At 42.7% G+C, this 22,890-nt stretch overlaps 1 long non-coding RNA gene across 1 annotated transcript in view; it reads left to right on the top strand.

The window, feature by feature from the left end:
• The window catches only part of LOC144822880 (uncharacterized), a 69,044-nt gene extending 46,891 nt beyond the window's left edge, over positions 1-22,153 (top strand). Inside the window, exon 3 of the long non-coding RNA XR_013608714.1 lies at positions 21,802-22,153. This is a non-coding gene — a long non-coding RNA (uncharacterized LOC144822880). The remainder of the gene's footprint in view (positions 1-21,801) is intronic.
• The last annotated feature ends 737 nt before the right edge of the window (positions 22,154-22,890 follow it).

Raw genomic sequence — 22,890 nt, 5'->3', positions numbered from 1 at the left:
TAATGCATTGGAATGGAGGCATTGTATATCTAGGCCGCATGCAGTTCTTAGATGAGACTGACAGTTAATTCTAGCTCACTGTTGTAGGTTAGGATTTTTACTTACAAACTGCAAGTAACAATATGATCTCTCTGACAAATGCAGTGACTCACTGACCTATTTACATAATGTGCATTTTGTTATCTGCATCAGGTACATGTTCTTTGCAGCATGCACATTAACCTTCTGCGCTACCTTTCCATGAGTCAAAACTTCCATTAGACAAAACTCTGATCTCTCTCTAGGAAGAACATTAATCACTGGCTCGCAGAAGCCTACGAGTGCAGGAGCACAAGGGTTCGTACTGGATCAATTTCATTAACATTATTACTCCTATGTGCCTCTCTGTCCCCCTCTCACTCCTGCCTTGTCCTGCCAGCACCAATCCATATCTGATTGGCTCAAGGTTCAATCAGGGACCTTGCACTACTCCTGGCCAGGGGCTTTGTCCTTATTGGGCTTATGTGTTGCAGAACTCAACACCATTAAGACGACTTATGCAGCAAGCGGCCTGCAGGGTGAAAATGAGCTGGCCACAATAGTGGGACATCTGATGGCTATGACAGATGGGGATGGAAGACTTGGGGTATATCGGGTGGGGTTGGTTAACTCACAAATGTCAATATACCAAAGTGTATGATACGATGCATTCAGCCTAAGTTATCCCATATGATTCAGATAGATGCTCAGTAGTATAATGACGCGACTGCATTCTCAGTGGACTATCAGTACGTGGGTACCCAGTCAGTGGCTTCCACAAACCTAATCATTTAACATTACGAGGCCTGTCCAGGCCCAGGTCTAAATGCCTCGGTGCACACGCGCATTTCCATAGGCACGGTGCTCGTGTTCTTTCATTTTATGTGATTGTTTTACATATAATTAAGCCACCCATCATATAATGACAGCCCTGCTGACACCGGCTGACTCAGTCTGACAGTCTGGACGGGATGTGGGGCATGTCTCGGGGGAGCAGCAGCTGCAGGCTGCTGCTTAATGCTCATGGCTGAATAGACTATTCTTCTTTTAACAGACTAATAGTTACCAAGGTAAAGTGAAGTCAGAACAAGGCAGCGGCATTGCCTACTAGAGACTCTGACACCATTCTACCTCTGCAGTACCTATTCATGGATGTAATTCAGTTGGCAAGTAAAGCACAGGACGTCACTTCATGGTTCTATAGATGACTTACGTGTAGAGAGAAGCATAGCTAAAAAAAGCGATAATGCAGTCACAGAACACTTGGATGCGAAGAGAACCATAAACCTAAATTCTTGAACATGCTGATGAACCCCATATTTCTGAGACAGGAGGATTCCTTAACCTTTCACCTTAACCTATAAGTTATATTAATTATATTAGGAAGGAAGAACGGAAAAAGTCACCCGCAGTATTTCAAATTGGGCTGATTGCATCCGGGAGAGGCCGCCGCCAGGGTGGGATATGGTACAGAGTCCGGCGCCTACAGTACCGGTCCGAGACCGAGAGATCTTTCTCCTGGCAGGTTTTCCCTGGGCAAATGTGATAGTCGATTGTAGATGGAGTATTACTGCATGAGACAGTGCCACAGCTCTTGTGTTTCCAAATTGGGTGGAAATTAAAATTTGTGCCTGAATTGGGATCAGAACAGAACTTGAAATTAAAGTTAATGTCAATTACGAGCATGAGAGAAACGCCCATAAAAACCTATTTTAGGAGATGTTATGATTACAATTGAAAACCTAAGAGCCATTGCAATTCACAGGTTTTCATGAGTTACACAAGCAAATCTACCAATCCTGTGCTTGCAGCATCACACATGATCCCACAGACATCACAATGACATCATCAGTGACAGCACTAGTGACATCATTTTTCAGATTATCAGTGAGATCATCAATAACAATATTGGTGAACATATGTGTTATAACTGAGATGCAAGTACCAATTGTTTCTAGGCAATAATTGCATATATACATATAGACATATATTCATTTGAAAGCCATTTAATCCTTGCTAGAAAATGATAACTGTTATGAGAAAACTTCAGTGTTGCATAGAATTTACAAATGATTGCACCTCATTGGTTTCTTGTTCAGCCTACATATAGATTGATAAAGTATTAAAGATTTGTTAGTTGCTTATTGCCTAGAAACAATTGGTACCTGCATCTCAGTCCTAAAATGTATACTAATAAGGTAAAGGTCCTACCTAAAATAGGTGCAAATTTTGAAGCAAACGCAAAAACTCTATTCCTGAACTATATAACGGGGATTAACCAGGTTTAGCAGGCTCACAAGGCTCTTAACCCAGAATCCCACATTGATGCCAATATGGAGGTGTGACCTGCTGAAGGCCAGTCCATTTGCAGAGAGTTTGCTAGGAATAGCGAAGAGTAAGTCCACTTGTCTATGTGGGAAGCGGTACTGAGGGTGGGCCCTTGGAGAGAATGAGGGCCAGGATACAGAGCTCAGTGGGAATGTCTAAAGACCATGCTCCTTAAAGTCCACCCAGAGCCTGCTAAGCACTTCCAAAGGCCTTGTGTACTTTAACATGTCTACCAAGACATGTTCAGTTGAGGCGAAGCAGCACTAAAATGAAGAAGATTGTGCCGCAAACTATTGTAATTGTGTAGTGTACCAAGGTATGTTCAGTTGAGGAGAATCAGGACTAAAATGCAATAGATTGTGAAAACACAAGGACTTAGCCTGTCACACAGTATACTTGTATTCATGTATTGAGCACTGGGAGACACACATCTGCACACACAAATAGGTAATACATTAGAGACAGAAAGTGATAATAAATGAGTCACAGGCAATGTTCCCTCTAATTTTTTTCCTCTGTGTGCGGCAGTGTAAGATCTATGTGCGCTGCTACCAAGGCTATGAGCACCAGTAACCAGGTGCGCATGTTGGTGCAGCGCCAAATATCACTCCAAACTTTTGCTTAAAAAAGTGAAAAGACGGTGAATTTTCTCACATACAGATCCACGGGAACAGTGTTAAGGCGGGTTTGAAACCATTCCACATAGCAATTTGAAACCTTGGCAGCTATGTTGCTGCATTTCTTTTCTTAATAGAGCTGGGCCGCGGGGTGATTGTGTGCATTTGTTCAAGTTTTCATGATAATTTCTGCTCATGATAGGCACTGCGATTGACTGGAAATAATCTGCTTTGCCACACTTTTCGAATCAGCTTTGTTTAACTCGTCAATGAACCTTGCTTTACCTCTCAAAAAGACAAAAAAAATTCTTGGAAAATGGACTTCAGGAGATTCAGGTCGTTACCCTACCCTTACCTCAGCTACCACCTCCACAAGGATGGGGAGCCGCAGTCTTACTGCTTTGTCACACGGTAACTGCTGCTGAGGGTACATCATTTTAGGGGTCAAAAATGAGGTTTTCAGGGAAAGGGAATGGGAATGGTAATTCCAAGTGCACGTGATTCAGGACCCCAAGAGTAAAGCTTTCATTAGAATTCTCTGCATGCTGCACAAAGAAGGGAATAAAACATTTTTCAGCAATAGAATAAAAATGCAGCTCTGCTGGGGATTTTCACCTCTCCCTGCCAAACAAACTATGTCCATCAAATTCCCTTTCTTTTCCAACTCCAAGTACACATTTTTTTTTCTAGTGACTCTGTCCAATCATGTTGATTCACCTCATGTACTCTAGCTCAGCCATTCTACTAGAAAGACGATCATTAACCCTCGAAGTAGTCTAAAAGCAGTAGTAGTAAAAGCACCACACATGCAGTGGTTGAAGTGGGCGGGATCTGCAAGGCATGGCGTGTCACTACTTCTTTAATTTGATAGATTCTGTTCCCCTGCTTTTTTATTTTAAACATGCGTCCCAGGATGGCAGAAATAGCCAAGGCCCACAGATAAGGTTCGGCGTTCATGGCAGTTCGGCGCGGGCCAGGTATGGAAGGAAAAGGACTCTGTCTCTTCCTTCTTGCCCAGAGAAGACAAGGGCAGTTTTCACTTCTCCTCTGCCGCTGGCAAAAACTCTCACTGATATCTGAATAATTCATGTAAAAGCATCAAGGTAACCATGTTGCTCCTGCTTACATTTCACATGCTTTACTTAACTTGCATTCCCTATGAGTGTTTGCTTTTTCCATGATTTTGTAACTTTTTTTTAGGCAGCATATTACTCTTGTCTAGTGCGTAATTTGAATTGTGTCGCATCCAGGAGTTTATAGCAGGCCACAATTGGGTTGTAGCTGAAGGCAGTGCAGGTTTCTATCAATGGGGCAGTATGGTGTTCAGTGGAGGAGAGGATGTGGCAGAGCTGCCGAATCTGGAACTGGGGAACCAGGTTCAGCCTTCATGACCAGTCCACCAGACCACTCTCCTGAGGGAGCACATTCCCTTGCTAGACCTTAGAAGCCCTGGTGTCTTTGCACCATCATGTGTACCCTAACGGTGGCAACTGTGGGCTCATCTTAAAGGCCTGTCAACCACAATCCATACGAAAGTTCACCTCCAGTCTTGCAGACAGGCCTATGACGAAGCACACCCTAGCGCGACAGTCACTAAGGTCACAGGACCCTTGAGCAAGGTGGCTCTAGGGCGGTGCGATCGCACCGGGCGCTGACTTCGGGTGGGGTGACATGCTTGGAAGTATATTATGTTTCTAAAAGCACTTGCTGCCTCCTTCCTGGCATCCAGCAATTTTAGGCAACAATAAAAATGTCATGATAACTCCAGTGATTAATGTTCTTCCTGAGAGAGATGTGTCAAGTGGAAGGTTTGACTCATGGAATGGTAGCGCAGGGGGCTAATTTGCCTGCTACAAATAACATGTACAATCCAGATCACAAAGTGCACATAATGTATGGGTTACTGCTTTTGTCAGTGAGGTCCTTTTGGTACTTACAGTTTATAAGTCAAAATCCTAACATAGAACAATGAGCTATTAACTGTCATCAAGGAGCTGCATGTTTTTTCCCCAGTCTGATTATCCTAATGTTGCAAAAAGAGTTCATGTGAACAGAAATCAATTCTGGTTATTAAAAAGAAACCTCACTCATGGTATTACGTTCTAAATTCAGTATGTTAGTCCAGACCAATCACTTTTAAACTACACTGCCTTCTCGTATGGATGTCAAGTGACTCCTACACCTTGTAGTCCTTTGTCTTATGCAACATTTCCTATACAGAGATTTATACACATATGACTAATTGTCTCTGTGTAATGAGTGTGATGTAAACTGCTCTAAGCCCGACACAAAAACTGCCACTCATTGGGCTAATTCTGGACATTGTAGCATTCAGGGTCTTTCCTCTGCTGCAGTAAGTCCTGGACATTCATGACATAAGCCCAGTGTTTTGGGATTGCTCCTGGGTCTTGGTTCGGAAGGGTCTGTAGTTTTGTAATCTCCTGGTCTTTAGAATACTTCTCATCTCAAATGTCAGGCGGCATATACGGCCCTGCGGAGGAACCTGAGATCCCATGGTTCCCAACATCAGGGATGCCTCACTGACCCCATCCTAATCTTGCAGAAGACTGGTAAAGATCTTCTCTGGTGGTATCCTTCTGTGAAGCAAGTTTGTTGATGGATTTGTTCAAAAATGATTAGCAAAGAATGCTATTGGTTTAAATTAATAACGACTGCTTGGTCCGATCTGTGATCTTTGAGATCTGTGCGTCTCAGGGGGAGTGCACTGTAAGACATCTCTTGTAACAAAGGATAACAGTAATCTGTGAACTGGCACGTTGTTTAGTTAGATGCCCTCAGTATGCCATGAACATTATTTCGGTACTCTTATTGTGTCCATTATCTTTAGTTCATTTATATAGTGCAAAGTAAACCAAATTGGTTTCTTGTTGCTAGAATTATTAAAGACATTAAGATCAAGAACGGTGGTAAAACGTTTGTAGAATAAAATCTACTTAAATGAGTTTTATCAGCTTTCTAAACAAATGGAGAGAAGAGTGCGTACTTATTAGCAGAGACCACTGAAAATGCTCTATCTTTATAAGTGAGGTTGGAGTCATAAGGATTTCCAAATACAAAATGCCCATTAGAATGCAGGTGTTCAGAGGGAAGATGGCACTAAACTTGTTAGAATCAAAGGAAAGATGTTTTGGCATAAACGCTTTTGGAACACTGAAGTTATTTATGGATTTAAAATGAATTCTGTCACAGAGCGCAGCTGCGGGGTGATTGTCCACCTCTGTTAACGTTTCATGTTAATTGCAGCGCCCTTCATGGGCTGCAATTAACATGAAAACTTTAAAAAAAGCACACTGTCACCCCACAGCCCAGCTCTATTTAGAGAAGAAATGCAGCCAGCTTACAAACACAGTGTGTGCTTTTAAGTGATTCTAAAAGCACACGCTGTGTTTGGTGCAGCATTTCTTTGGTTTTCTAGAGTGTGGCTGCAGACAGATTTGTGCTTTTGTTTAAAGCATTAGTGTTAATCGCAGCTCGTGACGGGCTCTGCAATTAACACGAATATTTAAACAAAAGCACGCAATGAACCCGACAGCCGCACTCTAGAAAACAAAAGACATTTAGCAAGAGGGAGCACTTGCTAAATGCAGAAGCTGCGCAAATGCTCTCGAGGATGTGTGCGCGCCACAGACACAGCAGTGCGCACTCCGGGGCACGGAGGTGCGTGGGCGCTCATGCGCGCGGGTTAGAGGGAACACTGGTCAAAGGCTATTCGGTGTCATGTGTGTGTAAAAAGCAAGACAAAAGGAGCTGTATATTTCTGCCTGTACAGTGCACACCTCAAAAACACATGCAGGCACCATTCGTGGCAGGTGCTCATGTGGGCTGCACACAAGCACCCCCTGTTATGTTATGTTGCCCAATTTATAAAGCGCGACATATATGTGAAGCCTAGGATATACTGACGTGGATAATTGTATGGTTTCCTGGTTAGTTACCCAGGCTGTCAGACGCAGATGGACTGGGCCATTAACACAGAGGGGGTGCTACAATAGACGCACCCGGCCTTCATTTATTATTCAAACTGCGTAGCCAACAGTGTCGCAGCTGGAAGTCTGTGCAGCAGTTTTCTGCGGACAAGCGTGAGGCGGGAAGACAAAAAATTCCCTCGCACTCGACGGCCCATTAGTCTCGTCTGCCTCAAATATGCAACGCCAGCGCCACTATGCAGGAGAGTAATAAAACTGTCAAATGGGCTACACAGCAGCATTTCAGGTTTCCTGCGCACTAAAAATAATTGCCATAGCTATCATCCAAATTTTCTTATCAATAAAAAAAATCAGCCACCAGAAACATCCATTGGCAGTTCAAAGAGAAGACGGGACATTTTCACTGCAGGGCACTGCCGCCTTCATTAATTCAAAGAATTTTTTTTTTAATTCTTTAAACGTGTATTTATGCCCTGTTTTCTTTGGTTATTTTTCTCACTTTCTTTCCTACGCTACGATAAGAGAAAAAAACCGTATTGATATGCCACAGGTTTTTAGGCGAAGGGCTGGGACCCTTCCTTGAACTATTCTTTTCCTTGCTCTTCAAAAAAATCCTGGTTGCAGAAAGGCCTGTTGTACATACACCGTCAGTGGCGTGAAATGTGGCTTTGGAATCGCAGGAGTGAGTGTTTCACACCTTGGAAACACTCACTCTGAGACCTGCGATTCTGAAGCCACATTTCAGTGACGCCACGCCACGGTGTATAATATCTCTCGGTCTCGGACCAGGGGGAGACAAGCAGCAGTGCCAGTGCACTGTGAGTGAGAGTGTGCAGACACGCATCATGATGTAGAGCAATTAGGTCTGGAAACCGTCGGACTGTATTTGCAAAGCAGCAGCAAATGCAATTTTTTTTATATAAGAGCCGCCGCGCTGCCAGTGACTGCCGACTACGCATGAAGAAGAAACGATCATCATGATTCATGCGCCAGCGCCGCCGCCATGTTCGAAACAATTATAAAACAACAGAACTGAGACCTGACTGTGCAGTAGTTAATAACTTAAAAATAAAAACTTACGTTATAAACTGCAGTGCAGTCACTAACTCCCTGACTCAACAAGTTTAACACACAGAGAGAGAGATGGAAGAAGACTCTGACACACACGACACCGGGTGGCACGACACGAGGTCTCGAGACCTCGACTCTAGTCTCGTGACTGACTACTCATGTGTGGGTGGCAGAGCGCGCCAGGCGTGGTGACGTGCCGACAGCGCATAGAAATGGCCAATCACCAATGCATGGCTTGCATAAGCCACAGTGTGATTGGCCATACAAGTGCTTGCATGCCACCACCCATGCGCGGCACCATCCAGCAGGCTGCCTGGCGAGCAGTGACTGCTCTCAGCCAATCCCGGTGTGCATTAGCAGCGCCACTGTGCCAGGATTGGCTAAGAGCAGGGTTACTGCCTGCCCATAATCGGACCTGGTGGCCCGGGTTCCACGCACTCTGAGTCGCAATAGGGGAGGGAGGGGGGAAGGTACTGTACTTTGTGGGCATGCGCGGGCCAGTACTAAAAATACCTAGCCCAAAAATCGACATGCGCACACTGCATCTGGCTGTGCTGTTTGTGCTGCCTGCTCTTTCAATCACTGCCGCAGCCCCGCCCCCACACCTCCCGCGATGTCGGGCTTGTCCCGAAGCTCTCTGTGTTGCCGCAGAAAGTGCACTCAGAAGATTAGACTTCTCGAGATTAATTTTGTTATTTGGATGAATCCTGCCTGATTGTTAGCATGACGGTCATCCATGGCTAGTGGGGCAACGCCCCAACGCCCCCAATGGATGCACCACACTGCATAGAAGCCAATGAAGCCTTTGATTTCAAAACTCACAGTGAAGCCCGAGGCTTTGCTAGAACACTAAAAGATACAGAGTTTCAGTTCTTTCTGTTTTTATTTCTAAAGAAAATGTCAGCTGTCGAGATTTTATACAATCAGTTACAAGGACAAGACATAGATACTGTCTCTGTGAAATGATATACCGCTGAGTTTGTCGGAAGCATAAACAAAGTGAGAGATGAGGATGAAAATTTAGACAGCCAACTGCCAGCGGCCTGTCCTGAGGAACACCATGCTTCAGGAAAGACTCAATGCGTTGGCAATGCTCTCTATAGAGAGCAAGCAAGTTCAAAATATCGCTGACTTTAACATTCAAGTAATTGAAAAATTTGCTGCGCTTAAAGACAGTCGTGCTGAATTTAGATACAAAAATTAAACATGTTGAATGGTGCTAGTTTGCGACCTGTTTAGTTCTTTGTTGAATAAAAAACATCTGTGAGGTACTCAGAAATGCATTGTATCTCGAAGTCTGTTATGAAGCTCTGTGGTTATACTGAATAAGCAGCTACCTATGTTATATGACATCTCTTTAATAATGTAATAACTGCACTTTCACAATTGCTTTATTAACCTTCCTGCTTTCTCAAATTTGCTTGAACATGCACCATTTTCCCACTATATTCGCAAAATTTTCTCGGGGGAGAACCCCCCAATCCCACCTTAGGTTGTTTGGGCTCGCTCGCTGTGCTCCCGAGCTATGGTGAAGTATGACAATCATTGTACGCCTCACCACTTGCAAATGTCAACGTCCGCCACTGGTTACCATGCTTTTCACCTCATCGCTTGCTCAGCCTATTAGACAGCTAGTTCAGCGCCTCTTACAGTTACCCCATCCCTGCATGCTCTCATCTTCATCTGTCATCTCTCCCTAGCCTTTTACCATCTCTAATTGGGTCTGCCCCTCTTACATCTATCTTTCCCCACCTTGTTTCTACTCTTTACATATCTTCGTTCCAGCCAGCCTCTCACATTCTCTTGCTAGTCCTGCCCCTTTTACATCAACCTCTACTTTTCTGATTTACTTATCTCTCACTAAGCCTTTAACCTCTTGGTGGTACTGTCCCTCTAACGTCCACCTCCACCTCCCGTCTACCGTCTTCCTCAACCAACCTCTTATCATCTTTGGGTGTTTCTGCTGTATTCCATCCACCTCTCACCATTGCTTCTCTCCCAACTCTGCATATTTTTTCTGCTGGTTCTGCATCACTTATATCCATGTCTATTGTCCATATGTTAAGCTAAGAAAAAAGGGGACTCCCTAAAGTATTGTCAGGTCTAGAGGGGGGAGTAATAAACCATCAGTAAAAAGGGGGAACCTCTATTAGGACCTATATTTCTTTATACATGAGCATTAAAGTCACTTCAGAGTTACATACAAGATGCTACAAGAAACATGAAAACATTCACTTAGACTTAGTATTGATATTTTATTTCTATCATTTATTTTCTATCATTTTCATAACAGTTTCGTTTTTTTCATTTTTTGGTGATTGTTTTATCAAAATTACAATACAGTGACATGGTAACATATGTGCGAATCAGTTAAAATGCAAGATTAAATCATATGTAAACAAAAGACCCCAACACTATACAAGAGCAGTTGTTTTCACTCATACCAACATTCATACATGCTCAATCTTTCATACTAATGGTGCTGACATAATACACAACAGTGAAAAAAATGAAAAACAGATAAAAATGTCCTCTAATAGACTCCTCAAGATGTCGCTAAGACCAGTAGCCTTTAGGTCTTTCTTTTTGTTGTAAGCGTTATTGGTCTTTTATGATCCTTTCCATTCTTTCTCCAAAGTTTGAATTAAATTGTGCATGAGGGTCTTGGGTGCGTACGGCCTACTTACGTTTCGGTGATATGATTATTGTACTTCACCTTCTTCAGGGCCAAAAAGAGACTGGACAACATACAGGTGCATACATACTCTTAAAACCAAGGGGTTCTCATTATCTGTAATAGGAACATATGTACCATCATTAGTTACTGAGCATCTATGAGTCATCGCATGGTTCGACTATTTAGATGAACTTAACGTGCTTGTTGCTCACCTGTGCCGAGGTCTAAGAAATAGTCGGGTGAGAGGAATTAAATAAACAGCTAGATACCTTAATGCCCAAAGACAAACAAAGGCTTGTGAGAGAATGAAATAAAGTCTTGTGAATCCCAAAGTGTTCGAACAGTTCATAGATAAAAAGACTGAAAGAGAATTTGGATCCCTGCCTGCCAACTGCGTGTGTATACATGCATAACATGCAGGGTGGTATAGTGTATACTCTCTCTAAGTAGATTACTGATACCTGTTTCTTTCTAGTGACTTCATAGACACGTGAGAAGAGGAGGTGCTACTGGGCGCTTATATTCTGATACTATGATCAGGTGTGCAGTCCTGCAAGTCAGACGCATGGGAGACTAATGAGTTATTTTGCATATTGGTTATATCAATTGGAATTTAGTCTATACATAACTGGATGATTACCTAGGAGCTGTGGGTCCACATCGAAGGATCAATGTTTAAGATATATGCCTGTAGCGCTTTCTATGGCTTCAATCAATGGCTCCCTATTGACTGTTAGACCTGTAATGAGAGAGTGAGGGAGTTCAAAGATCTGTCTCAGGTACAGGGTAATAATTTTCTCTTTTATGCTTAAATTGACAGAAAACGCCAAGCGAGATGGACCCTATGCTTACCACTCGGAGGGTATTCTCTGTCAGTTGATTAATTATACATTTGGATATGTTAGTGTAATTAATTTTTATTGGTGGGTGTGGAACAACCCATACCTAACAGATTTTGTTTTAGTGCTAATTATAGCCGTATATTTTATTTGGAGCAGTTTCTATTATTGTCACCATTTTCTCTGACACTTCTGACTCTTCTCATGGTTTGCGGACTTATATTTATTTACAAAAACGGCTCTCCAAACATATGTGTAGAAGGTGTTAAGCAGTATTCTTACACCTATTATTTACTACCTGGCGCTGCAAAGATGGTTTGTCTCACCCCCGTGTAAGTTGCCTATCTTCATATGTCTGCACAGTATGCTAAAAAAGATTCTTTCTGGTCAGCGACTGGCTCGGTACGTTATACGCCTACTAAGCGAAACGCGGGTCTATTGGAAACAGAGCCCGGACGAAAAGCCACTTATGTGTATACCAGCCTCCATTGTTTCTTTTAACCCCTTCAGTGCTAATGACAAGGGTAACTCGTCATGGAGTTTCCATTGATTTCAATGGAAAGTCAATGGGAAGAGGGGGATGTACCTTAGCAGCCAAGTGGTTAATGTATCTTCGACTGTTTAGTGCTGATGTAACATGTCCCTTTCTATGCAGGTCGATACTGCACAGTTCTCGAGTCCCTACTGGCCAGGCATATTGCAAAGAGCAGAGGCTGCTTGTTAGCTCGTGGCAGACGGTAACAGTCACTATAGCCTAATAGGATCAGATTCGTTAACTAAGTGAAAAAGGGAACTCCAAGGGAAGTCTCTTACCTCTAATTTGGAGATTTGCTCGACTTCTGGGGGGCGCCTCCGGCCGATGTCACTGCCACTGACATATGATAACTGTGCTGCGTGTGTTTATATAGCGGCAGTGTGATTTAATTGTTTGCAGCTGTGGCCAATACCGGGAGTATGAATACTTCGTAACTTTGCATAAACATCGAGATGGGACTTTGCTGGATCCTAGTGAATCAACACTGAGAGAGGACTCGACAGTGTGTGTTTTTAGAATATTTTAATATGGCGCGCCCTAGCTGTAGTGGCAACCTCACTGAAATCTCTAATTGTTACTGGGGTTAAATCGTGAAATGTAATTATGTGGATAAAATAATTAAAAAGAGAAACTGATGTCATGAAGTTATTTTTTCGATAGATGTCCGCTACAGATTATGTAAAGTATTGTATCTCGGAGTTTGACATGTGCTGGTCGCTGAGCACTGAGGTGGTCGAAATAAATATTCTATTAGTGCTGCTTCTGTCACTCTATCGGGAAAATTGTGAGGTTTAAGGACCACCTTATACCGATTCAGGGCGTTATGCGTGTAGTCATAGTTGCAGGGCATCATGCGTGTGGTCACAGTTTGATGAAATTATTAGGAGAAGTATCCTGCATGTGCTATATGGATAGGTATGACAATCAATCACTCCCTATGAGAGTGTCCTACAATCAATTCATGAGGGATTACTAGAGTGGCCAAAGATTCTGAGATGATACTAGAGTGGCTTGTCTTATGAGAGTGGAAATATATAGTCATATTGTACAGTGATGGATGAAAGGTTCTCAGCTTTCAAAGAGAATTACTATCAATCAGGTGGCACTATGGGTTAGACATACTATAGGGTGCCAACCAGAGGTGTTTTCGCTAGTCTGTGATGATCCAACATATTTCTTCATTGTGTCCATGACGTACAGTGTCTAGGTGGTATATCCAGAAGGTTTCTCGTTGTTTCCTGTATTTAGTCATGTCTTTGCCTGGAATACTCTGTACTCGTTCGAGGATGTACCAACGCATGTCCTTTTCTGTATGGCCATATTGAATGTAATGTGTTACCATGGGGGCATTGGTTTTTCTAGTTCTAACCGCTGATTTATGCTCTGAGAACCTCACTCGAAATTCTCTGGCTGTCTCTCCAATGTAGCCCAAACTACAGGGACATAAGATGAGGTAAATTACGTTGGAGGTTTTACAATTTGTCATTTCATTGAACTGACCACTTTTGTTTCTGTAGGTTCAAGAGTTACCCGAAATGACTTGGTCACAGGCATGACAGGTACCACATTTGTGGTTCCCTTTTGGTAAAGGTTTTCCATCCATGGTGCGTTGGAGTGATTTATCTTTTTGTTTTGCCCTGTTGTGGACTAATTTGTCTCTAAGGTTGGAGTTCCTCCTGAATGCGATCAGGGGTTTTCACAGTTCTGTCTCATGATCGTGGGTGTTTCGGATTTTCCAATTTTTGTATATAATCTGTCTGATTTTATTGTTTAGGGTGGTATGATTCAGGACACAGACCAGATTTTGATTTGGGACTTTTGCTGTTTGATTTAAGAGGGCATCCCTATTGTAATATTTCGCTCTTTTGAGAGATTGGCGAACCAATCTTTTGGGATAGCCTCGTTCCAATAGGCGATCTTGTAGCTTATTGGCATGTATCATGAAGTCTTTAATGATGGTACAATTTCTCTTTATTCTTAGAAATTCCCCGAAGGGAATAGAGTCTTTTTGGCACGGAGGATGATAGCTACCGTTCTTATAAGATGGTGTTCTTCGCGGTGGGCTTGCGGTATAGGCTGACTGTAATTTCTCCTTCTGTGTTTTGGATCCAGATATCCAGAAATTCAACCTGTTTGGCTGAAAAGTTACAGGAGAATTTCAAGTGTGGATCTGCTAGGTTTAGCCAACCCATAAATTCTTTTAACATTTCTTCTGCTCCTGTCCATATAAAGAAAATGTCATCTATGAAACAATGCCATCTAGTGACATTCTCGTAGAATGGGGCTAATTCGTTAAATATGTTTTTTAGTTTGAATTCGCCCATATATATATTAGCGATACTGGGGGCACAGGATGCCCCCATGCTGACTCCTTTGATCTGCTGGTATAGGTTCTCTCTAAATTCTAAGAAATTATTATGGAGGACAATTTCCAAGCATTCCATAATGAATGTGTCTGGTCTCTGTCCCGGTGTCCTAGCAAGGAGCGCTGCCACTGCTTCCATTGCTCGGTCCTGGGGGATGTTGGTATAGAGAGATTCTATATCGCATGTAACTAAAAATTGTGTGTTCTCATTGAAGGTGGCATGTTCTAAGATGGTAATAATGTGACCCGTATCTTTAATGTAGGAGTCATAAGTGGTGGTGATTGGGCATAAGAAAGTATCTAAGTATTTTGAGAGGGGTTCAGTGTTGGAATTTATAGAAGCCACTATAGGTCTGAGTGGTGGATCTAAGATGTTTTTGTGTGTCTTAGGGACCCCATAGATCGCTGGTGTTACTGCATTGGTTTTTATCAGGAAGTACATTTCTTTTTGGCAAATGAAGCCTTCTTCGAATGCTTTATTGACTGTCTGTTCTATATGTCTCGTGAGCTCAGATAAAGCTCGTCTGTTGTTTTTTTTGTAGTGTTCTTCTACATCAAGCATTGCTTGGATTTTGTTGGTGTAATTGTCAGTATCCATGATTACTATCCCACCTGCTTTATCGCTCGGTTTGATAGTAATGTCTACATTTTCTTGTAGCTGTTTAAGGGCTTCTCTTTCTGACATATTCAGATTTTGTGGAGGCTTGGGGGTGTATTTTAATATTCTCTCCAACTCTTTTAGCACATTTTTTTCAAAAATGCTAACTTCTGGTCCTAGCATTTCGAGTGTGGGCGTAAAAGTAGAGGAAGGCTTACACCCTGATAGATTGGCCTCTTCTTCATTGTCTGTTATCCCGTCAAAATATTTTTTGAGCCTCACTTTACGAAAAAACGAGAACATGTCTTGGTTAATTTTGTACCTATTGACAAATGAGCTAGGAACAAAAGAGAGCCCTTTACTTAGAACTCGTACTTCTTCTGATGATAATTTGTGTTTAGATAAATTAAAAATAGGAATAGCTGGTGTATTGTCTGGCTTTATTGTTTCCAATATTGCTGCCTCCTGGTCTGTACATAAAGCTGAGGATGTGGAGGGTTCGGCTGCTGGTATTGGTTCATATTCGTCCCTGAGTAGCGGGGTCTGTGTAGACCCCGGCCTCTCCCTAAAAAAGACCGCCTCGGACCTCTATTGAATCTCCCTGCTTGTTGTCCTCTTTGGTTGCTGTCGTAGTAGCCATAGTCCATATGTTACCCTTTACCTCTCATCTCTCCCCAAGACATAACTTTGTTCATCGATTTATTCATCTACATCCACCTCTCCCCTTTCATCCTCCTGAAAAACCGTATCTTTTATTATTGATTCTGTCCCCCTTAAATCCACCTCTTCCCATCATGCTCTACTCTTTTTCACATCTTTCCGCCAGACCCTTACCTTATCTGGTGCATTTTTACGTCTTACATCTATCTCTCCCCCAGCTTCGTCCCTTCTCTTACTTGTTCTGTTCCCCTTATATTCACTTCTCTACTGCTTGCTCTACTACACTTTACCTGATCTCATTGATTCTGCCCTTTAATGTCCTCTTAAGTACTCCTGCTGGTACTGCTTCCCTTACCAACTCCTTTTCATGTGCTTCTCTCCAGCTCTCATCTCTCCCTTCATCCTTGTAACTGTTTTTGCTGATCTGTCCCCTTTACATCCACCTCTTTCCTTTCAACCCAGCATCTTATCTTTTCACAGTTTCTACCTCTCTTACATCCACTTTTCCCTTCCATGCTCTACATTTCAATTAATGTCTACCCCTACCCCTCCTTCTCACTTTCCTCACTAATTCTGCTCATCTAACACCTACCTTTATCCTCTCTGCTGCACATATCCTCTCTCATCTCTCTCCACCCTCTAATCTTCTCTTGCTAGTTTTTCCTCTCTAACAACTAATTCTCTCCTGCCTCTCTCCCCCAAGCCTCTTACCTGCTCTCATGGTCCTGCTCTTTTACATCCACTTCTCACCATTCCCTCTTGCCACAGCCTAGGTTCTCCTGATCAGTCTGCCTCTCTTGTATCTACTGCTACCATACATGCACTTCCTTTCACATTTTATCTTTCCCACCAGCCTCAATCTTTTTGCTGGTTCTGCTCCCTTTACATCTACCTCTTCTCCATGTTCTGCTTCATGTTTTATCTATCCCCTGCCTATAGCCTCATCTCACACGTTCTTTCCCTCTAACATCCTCCTCTCCTATCAATGAGCTCATCTTCACAGCTTTTGCCAGTTCTCCTCCCATACATCCACCTCTCTCCTGTTAACCTCACCATTCTCCCCAATCCTCCTACCTTTTGCATGGATGGGATTCTGCCCCTCTTACATCCTTCCCTTTTGCATGCTATGCCCTTCACCTCATTTCTCTCCCAGCCTCTTCCCACTGATTCTGTCCATTACATTCACCTATCCTAACGTCCCACCTCCCTTTCCTCCAGCCGCTTACTCTTTGTTGCTGACTCTGCTCCTCTGTGAGCATCTCTTGACTCACTGCTGTACTTTCACCTTCTGCTCTCTCCTCTCACCTTATTCTGTTTATCTTCCCCTTTCATTCATCTCTCCATGACGTTCTCTGCTTTTCTCCCTTTCCCTTCATCCTGGGTAAACTGTGGCCATTTGTGATGCTAAATTATTCTTTTTTTGTGAGCCCTGCAGTATATCCTGCTTTTAATTCAGGCAGGCCCAGGGCTCCCTTCACACCTAAAGGCACTTTAAGTACCCCGTCTTAAGCGGTTATCCTGCAGATGCAGCGATTAGGCCCATTGAGATGGGCCAGCAGCAGAAGCTGCTAAAAATTGAAATTATTCAGTTGAAGGGGCCCTCTGGCCCTTGTAACTCTTGTGTCTTTCAAAAGGTGGCGCTTTGGTGCAAGGCATTAAAGACGCGGGGCCCTGGGCAGCTGCCCATGCCTAGCGACGGCCCTGGAAGTATAAGTGGTTGGTGCTCAAACGCTCGTCATCTATTTCCGTATCTTATCCTTTCTCGTTGATTAAGTAATTCAGAGGTGTGACCTTACAATAATGGGTAGCAAGTAAATTCTGTTGTCATAGTTCGTTTGCAGGATTTCTACTTGTTTGTTGATGTCAATTAACATCTAAATTCTTCATGAAGACTCTTGTAATTGACGATTTTTTACATACTCAAGACTGTAGCAATCTTATTTCCTTAGCATACCAGTACCTCTTTTAATGTTTAGTTTCGAGAATCGATTCCCTTGTTTATAACCACCTCACCTGTCTACTGATACTTAAGGGTGTATTTAAACACCCAAAGGTTTGGTGTATTACCATTTTAATTCACGTTTTCCTACTAAGTGTGTGACTACAGGGGAGATGTCCCTGAGGCTGAACCATGAAGACCTAATATATACCAATATAGGGTAAATCACCCTATTGAATGACTGATTGTATCGAGTGCACTTGCATGTAATTTCACTGTCTTTATCTTACAGTTTACGCTCACACACCAGAACCACACAACTTTTTAGAGTATTGCAGTGACCACGAATGGGGAGAGTGTGCTGAGAGTTGTAATATTGGTGTTATGGGATACACGTCTTCTCACAAAATATATATGTGAATTAGGATTGGCACTAATATCAGAAGCTTACTTTTTGTTCCTACCTACAGGTTCACATTTGAAGTATAGCACACAGGTATGAGAGACTTATTCCTCGCATATGTACTTTTTGCGTGCCTAGCATGACTGTTTAAGGCAGGGAGTTCTCTAGCCCTGAGAAGACGGTAGACAAGTACAGGCACATAATATAGTCAAAACATGTCGGTAATTTGATGTGGTTAGGTGAATCATCAGTTATCACCTTTAGACCCCGGTTTTTGGTTTTCTTATATACCATGGGTACCTCCGAATAAAAAGGAATTCTTGGGGTATACCTTTAGGTAATATCAATCGGTTATCTAGATCCCTGCAACTGTCCTGTAGGACAAGAATATAACAGAACTCCCAAGTTTAGTTGAATTCGCTGGAGTAGTAGTATCTTACACCACCCTGGAGGCCTACGATGTTGAAGAATGCCACGATAAATGAGGCGACATCTCAATTATCTATGTCTGATCCTGTAGGTTATGATGCCACCTAGGAAACAGTTTTTACCTTAGGCACTTAGCTTACTCAAGCAATTGCTGTGAATTTAGACTATTTTTTCCTCATCAGACTTTAACCCAGAGTAAGGGAGAGAAAAACACCCAAGGAGGTATGAAGTAGGAAGAGAAATACGGAAAAACAGTAGCAAAAAAGAAAGCAGGGATTGAATAAAACCTGAAAGAATAAGATAAATGCTAGGAAGTGTCTGGTGGTGGATTAAATAGGCATGACTAGCAGCTTTGGTACTAGCCAGCCTGACATTCAATAGCACTGGTCATTAGCTTCTGAGCAAAACTTTGGCCCACCACTTAATATTTTACAAATTAAGCACTGGTGGTACGAACCTCTAGGATTGACCTAACACTGTCCATAGCATGTGATTGCGACATTTATAAACAATTTCATTTGTCCACTCTGTCCCTTCCAAGCAGATTCTTGGAATCTGTTTGGAAGGGGCAGGATGGAAAAAAGAAGTGAAGAAAGATGTTCTGTACATTTTGAAAATTGATAGGCCATGTGGAATTTCATTCTCAGATTATTTTATAACTGTCTCAAACACATACTGCATTATACCCACATTTTTGCGAAATTCAATCAATCAATCAATCAGAGGTTTGTAAAGCGCGCAACTCACCTGTGAGGGTCTCAAGGTGCTAGGGAGGGGGGAAGGCAGCTCCGGATCAGTTGAAAAGCCAGGTCTCGAGGTCCTTCCTGAATGTGTGGAGGGTCGAGGAGCGTCTGATGTTCACCGGGAGCTCATTCCAGGTCCTGGCTGCGATGTAGGAGAAGGCTCTCCCGCCTATTCTGTTTCTGCGGATCTGGGGGACCTCTGCCAGGGCTAGGTCGGCAGAGCAAAGGTTCCTTTTGGGTACGTGGAAGGATACACTCTCGTTGAGGTATTTGGGTCCGATGTTGTTGAGGGAATTGTAGGCTTGGGTGAGGAGTTTGAAGGTTACCCTCTTCTCGACGGGGAGCCAGTGGAGATCTCATAGGATTTGGGTCAGTGTTCATGACGCGGTGTCCCGAGGACGAGTCTGGCTGCGGCGATCTGGATGGTTTGGAGTTTGTGTAGAAGAGTTCTGTTGATTCCGGCATATAGTGTGTTGCCGTAGTCCAGTCTGCTGGTTATGAGCACGTGGGTGATGGTCCTTCTGCAGTCGGGGAAGGGGGGATCCATTTAAAGGTCTTGCGGAGGATGCGCAGGCATTTGAAACTAGTGGAGGCGACGGCATTGATCTGGCGGTTCATGGAGAGGGAGGAGTCGAGGATGATGCCGAGGTTTCGTGCGTGTTCTGTAGGCTTGGGTGGGTTTCCGAGGGCAGAGGGGCACCAGATGATGTCCCAAGTGGAGGTGCATGGTCTGTGGATGAGAACCTCGGTCTTCTCTGAGTTGAGCTTCAAACAGTTGTCTTTCATCCAGGCTGCCAAGTTCTTCATTCCTTCCTGGTGTCTTTGGGATTACTCATGAGTGAGAGGATGCGCTGGGTGTCGTTGGCGTAGGATAAAATGCCGAGCCCATGCTGTCTGATGATAGCGGCGAGGGGGGCCATGTAGACGTTGACGAGCGTGGGGCTGAGCGATGATCCTTGGGGTACTCTGCAGTTGATATAGGTGGGTTTGGAGAGGAAGGGAGGGAGTATGATCCTCCGGGTTCTGCCAGAGAGAAATGATTGGATCCAGTCGAGGGCGGCTCCTTGTATCCCTGCGTCATGAAGTCTGGTTGTGAGCATGCGATATGAGATGTGTCGAAGTTCTACGTAGAGGTCTAGAAGGATGAGGGCCGCAGTTTGTCCCTGGTTGAGTAGAATGCAGATGTCATCATTGGCAGCGAGGAGGGCGGTCTCGGTGCTGTGGTTGCTGAGGAATCCGGACTTGGAGGCGTCTAGGATGGAGTTCTCTTCGATGAAGGCAGTTGGCTGGACGTTTATGAGTCTCTTGGTGACTTTGGCTAGAAGGTCCTTAGGAATGAATTGGAAGACATTCTCAATTTGCGATTCTCAATTAGAGAATCGCAAATTGAGAATGTGATTTCAGGGTTGCAAGGGTGTCAATAGGACACCCTTTTGCACCCCTGAAATTAACATGTGTGCACATGTGGCCCACATACATGCCCTAAGGGCATGTATGTGACCCACATGGCACTTTGAAAAATGCCAAAAAGTGCATTTTTCATAGAAATCGCAAATTACCCCAACCTGAAGTTGGTGGTATTTTGCGATTCCTTAAGCCACAATTCGCACAACTTGGGTGCTTCCTACATTGCATTTAAGGAATCGCAATTTGCGATTCCTTAAATGCAATTGCAAATAAGGGATCGCAAATTTTGCAATTCCTTATTTTGCATGTGGGTTTGTGTGTGCTACATAGCACACTGCCCTAAATGCGATCGCAAATGCTGAAATTCGCAGATTTGCGAGTGCAATTAGGCTTTCTACATATGGCCCTTACTTTTTAATGCCTTGATTTAATATACGGTATTCAGACGCTTAGTGGGTCAACACAAATATGATGGAACACAAATAAACTTCTTTTGTGTTTCTCTCTAAATTTCCTTCACAATACCCTAATTAGTGGCCTAAAGAATCGGCGTCCATAAACTGACGTGGTCGACACAGGAAAGAACATTCAGAGGGCTATCCATTTTTGAGAGGAAATTAAAATCTGAAAGGTACTATTAAAATCAAAGTGGCCATCACTTCGTATAATAACAAGTCACCACAGATAAATAGAAAAAATAATTTACTAAAAGATCGATTTTTTCGGTGTCTACACAGCAAATACACGGCAGCAGCAGAAACATTATCTGCCAAAGACTGCTTGGGTCTGTTTTAAATCGTAAACACCCATTAGGTACACAGATTTTTAATGTAATTAAATCTTGTGGCACAAATATTAACTGGATATGGTTTGTTGAGGTGCACAGAGGATGCTATACCTTATCTATGCTTACTTAATATAGATAGATAGCTAGAGCTCCCTTAAGAGCATGCATGCCTGACGTCGGATAGAATTAAGTCTTATATCTCTGACTTATTATAAAGCACATACTGGGATATTTGGCTCTCTTCTTTGGTTATTCTATTGGTCATCACTTTCAACTTCTGAGCACTGTTTTTATACCTTGGGCACTGGTTAAACATGATACACCAATGTTGGTAATCCTATAATAAAATACTTGGTACCTGTTAGTTTAGCAAATCATTATAATTAACCGAGCAGGTATATTAACTCTAGACTATATTGTTGTCTATTTTCCATTTAGTAACCACTGTGACGGAGTCCTGATGAAGGCCTATGCCGAAACGCGCGTAGTTTGTCGACAAGCCGCCAGTCTCTGCACATCATTAATTTGATCAATGGTTTTAAAAATAATTATTATTTGGTCATTGATATCGTTGAAATGTTTTTGACTGTAATAATAATATGAAAAATATGACAACTGTGAATGACTTTTTGATAATTGGTTAACAGAGTGTAAAAAAATGTGTATTAATTGAAAAAAGATAAGTACATTCTGTGTTGTTTAGAAAAAAGTGTTTGTACTGGAATATATACTTTTGTATAAAAAAAGAGATAAAAAAATGAAAAAATAAATCTATGTGAAATTCACCGTGCCCAGGTGTGCCGTTTTCCGGTTGTATTTTTGCCTGTCAGGGTATGTCTACCCTAGATTCAGGGGCCCCGTTCATTTCCAAACGATTGTCCTGCAGCCTGTCTGTGAGGGGTAGCTTAGTCCATTATTGACCATCCAATTTCAGGTAACCTTATATATATTGTCCTTGGTGTTTTCATGTTGACGCATTTTCATTTTTATTTAGAATGTCTTTCTTGACACTTTATATATGTTTTTCAGTTGAATACTTTCTACACTGGGTGTGAGGTTAAACAGATTCTTGTAAATATCCTTTTTCTCCCTTTTGGTTTTCTATAAACTTCCTGGTACTTTTAAACCAACCAGAACCATGGCAAATCTACAGACCTTCGGGTTTACAGATGAGCAGCTTGCAAATATGGTGGGTAGTACAGTTAATTTTGGCCTCCAAATGACAACAAGTACAGATAAAAGTGTTGACACAATAGCATTATTAGCTCTCAGAAAGAAAATCAAACAAATAGAGCTACATGGGCAATACATGTTGGAATATCTTAAAGCAGGGGTAATTCCCCAAGGCTTATGAGTGAGAAATATTCCTGGACTATTTATCCAGAGCAAACAATTTTTGGAACAATGGTCAATGATAGCCTACCGTTGTCCCCGTGATTATATGATGCTTATTGTTGAAACTGCCAAGGAGGTCATAGAACAATTGGCAGCAGAAATATTTGATCTGGATAACAAAATTAAAGCCGC

Source organism: Lissotriton helveticus, chromosome 3_1 (assembly GCF_964261635.1).
Source record: "Lissotriton helveticus chromosome 3_1, aLisHel1.1, whole genome shotgun sequence".
Lineage (NCBI taxonomy): Eukaryota > Metazoa > Chordata > Amphibia > Caudata > Salamandridae > Lissotriton > Lissotriton helveticus.
The sequence above is the reverse complement of the archived record's forward strand: the minus strand, read 5'-3'. Positions and strand labels throughout refer to the sequence as shown.